The sequence below is a fragment of the Phoenix dactylifera genome, unplaced genomic scaffold, assembly GCF_009389715.1.
Source record: "Phoenix dactylifera cultivar Barhee BC4 unplaced genomic scaffold, palm_55x_up_171113_PBpolish2nd_filt_p 000141F, whole genome shotgun sequence".
Lineage (NCBI taxonomy): Eukaryota > Viridiplantae > Streptophyta > Magnoliopsida > Arecales > Arecaceae > Phoenix > Phoenix dactylifera.
The window spans coordinates 14,165-17,359 of record NW_024067697.1 but is presented as its reverse complement, the minus strand read 5'-3'; the positions used below and the strand labels follow the sequence as shown (position 1 = coordinate 17,359).

Below are 3,195 nucleotides of genomic sequence, written 5' to 3'. Positions count from 1 at the left end.
TGATTCCGGCATCTAATAACTTCACCACTTCTTTCTTGACTACCTCCTTCATGTTAGGATTGAGTCTTCTTTGCATTTCTCGGGTAGGTTTTGCATCATCTTCGAGATGAATTCGATGCATGCAAACAGAGGGGTCAACCCCTTTCAAATCGGCCACAGACCATCCTATGGCATGTTTATTTTCTTCTAGCACCCTCAAAAGTTTACCCTCCTGTTCAGTAGATAAGTTGGCTGCGATAATTACAGGGAGGCTATCTTCTGGTCCTAGAAAGGCATACTTAAGATTTGTTGGAAGTGGCTTTAACTCAAGTTTAGGTGGTGAATCAATGGAAGGACAAAGTGGCGCGCTAGCAATGGGAGGAAGAGGTTCAGGTCGGCTCTTCCAAGGAAGGGAACTCACTGGAGATTGATTGTCAAGTAAGATGTTAACTTCTTCTATGGCCTTGTCTATATCAAAGTTGTCAATGTCAAAATGGGCCAGACATGCCTCTAAGGGGTCATCTGCTAAGATATAGGGAAGGGCTTCCTCTACAAGATCATCCATTTCGTCAATTAGGCAACACTCGTCTTCCCTCACATGTTGGTCAGCGGCATGAAAAACATTCAATTTAATTTTCATGTTCCCAAATGATATATCCATTGCCCCGGTTCTACAGTTGATACATGCATTGGCTGTTGCTAAAAAGGGACGACCAAGAATCACAGGGATTTGTTTTTTTAGGTTGGGCACATGTTCCATGTCAAGGACGATAAAATCTACTGGAAAATAGAACTTGTCTACCTTGACAAGAACATCTTCAATCATCCCCCGTGGTATCTTCACAGATCGATCAGCCAATTGTAAGGTCACCGAGGTAGGTTTTAATTCACCTAACCCAAATTTCTCATAGACTGAATAGGGTAGAAGATTCACACTTGCCCCTAGATCTAAGAGCGCTCGGTCAATGGAGTTATCTCCTATGACACAGGAAATAGTGGGAGCGCCAGGATCTTTGAATTTTGGAGGGGTGTTGTATTGGAGAATGGAACTTACCTGTTCAGTAAGTAAGACCTTTTTAGGCACATGTGTCCTAGATTTTCGCTTTTGGGTGCAAAGGTCTTTGAGAAATTTGGCATAGGAGGGAACTTGTTTGATGGCATCAAGAAGTGGAAGGTTGATTTTAACTTGTTTGAACACCTCCATCATCTCTTCTAGTGAAGTTCCCTTCTTGCCAAAGGGAGTGGGTGCATTAAGTGCTTCAGGAAATGGAGCCTTTGGAGTATGGGTTGTGACAGATGGTGGACTAGCTGAAGAAGGTTTTGGGTTTTCATGTGAAACATTCCTCTCCTCTTCTTCATCTTCCTTATTGTTACCCTCCCCAACCTTATTATCTATTATACGTCCACTCCTTAGGGTAGTCAAAGCATTGGCTTGCTCATGATTTAGTCGGGTTTCTTGAGCCACATATTGTCCCCTAGGATTACTCATTGGTTGACTTGGAAGCTTACCTTCCTCTCGTTTATTTAATGCATTGGCTAGTTGACCCATTTGGGATTCTAGCTTAGCAATTGATTGTGTGTGAGAGTGCAATAGTTGTGTATTTGCCTCCAAACCTTGAAGGGCAGTCAACACCTTCTCCTCAAAGGCTGTATTTCTTTGGGTTGGAGGAGGAGGATGCTGAAATTGAGTTGAGGGACGGTAGAGATGAAAATTCTGAGGGTTTTGAAAATTTTGGGGGAAGGGTTGGGAGGTATTAGAAGCTTGCTGCCTCCAAGAAAAATTTGGATGATTCCGCCATCCCGGATTATATGTATTGGAAAATGGATCATTACCCGGTCTGGGCTGTGTTTGGGCAGCATTGATGTGTTCTTGCACGAGTTCGGGATATTGGGGTGCTGAGGGGCACTCATGAATAGGATGCGATGGGCTAGAACAGATAGCACACACTTGTGCTTGGGAAGAACTAACGACCTGTCCTCCTATCATTAGTTGGTCAATCTTATGGGACAATGCATCTACCTTGCTAGACAGGTCCATAGAATGACTTATTTCACAAATGGCCCCTTTTCTTTGAAAATTCGGGGATGCTTGACGAGAACACGAAGCATGGTGGAGGGAGTTTTCATTAAGATTTTCAAATAGTTGCCATGCTTCATGCTCATTTCGAAGCATGAAAGTCCCCCCGCATGCAGCATCGATCATCTGACGGTTTCGTTCCGTCAAACCGTCATAGAAACATTGCACTAGCTGCCACTTAGGTATTTGATGATGAGGGCATTTACGGATTAGGTCCCTAAATCTCTCCCAAGTTTCATAAAATTCTTCTCCCTCGGTTTGGGAGAAGCTTGTAATGGCACGTCTAAACTGGTTCGTTCTTCCTATGGGAAAGTATTTTTTAAGGAATTCTTGTTGCATTTGATCCCAAGAACGAATTGAGTTAGCTTCTAAAGAATTCAGCCATTGTTTGGCTCTATCTTTAAGGGAGAAGGGGAATAATCTAAGTTTTAAAGCATCATCAGTGAAATTTTGAATCTTGACAGTGGTGCAAATCTCAAGGAATTCATCTAGGTGTTTATATGGGTCTTCATTGGTGAGCCCATAAAAAGATGGGAGCATTTGGATCACACTAGACTTTATTTCATATTGTACAGCTGCTACCTCAGGTAATCGAATGCAAGATGGGGAAGTATAAATAGTGGGAGTAAAGTATTCCCTCAAGAGTTTGGGTTGTTCTTCAGCCATCTTAAGAGGTGGGGATGATCCTAATGTTTTGATCTTAGCTCGAATGTTCCTAAGGGTTCGTTCTATTTCAGGGTCAAAAGGTAATAGATTTTGTACTCTAGAACGACTACCGTGCATACACTAGTACTTGATCAATCAAGCATGCAATAAAAGAGAAAAGCATATCAATCCTAGTCTTTGTCCTAAAATCACTAGACAGCTCCTAACTGGTTTGAAGAGGTCACCTAAGCCTCCAATCCGGTCTAATGAACCGAGTTGACCAGGTAAGCTCCCAGGTAAGTGGAGGGGTCACGATGCGTTCGCAAAGGTCCCACTTAAAACCCACTTGCCTCGAACAGATGAACTGTCTCCCTTATAGGGACAAAGCTTGCCTAGACATCAACTAAGCCACAGAGCGAAATTGGTGCAACTTTCGGTGATCTTCGTCCTATTGAGCTCGAATGTCCCTAGGAGCCAACGTCTAATTGATTTTA

At 42.9% G+C, this 3,195-nt stretch overlaps 1 non-coding gene across 1 annotated transcript; it reads left to right on the top strand.

Annotated features, from left to right (window-relative positions):
- Window positions 1-2,240: 2,240 nt before the first annotated feature.
- LOC120104912 lies at window positions 2,241-2,346 on the top strand. The gene has a single exon (XR_005507269.1). It is a non-coding gene; the product is annotated as a small nucleolar RNA R71 (small nucleolar RNA).
- The last annotated feature ends 849 nt before the right edge of the window (window positions 2,347-3,195 follow it).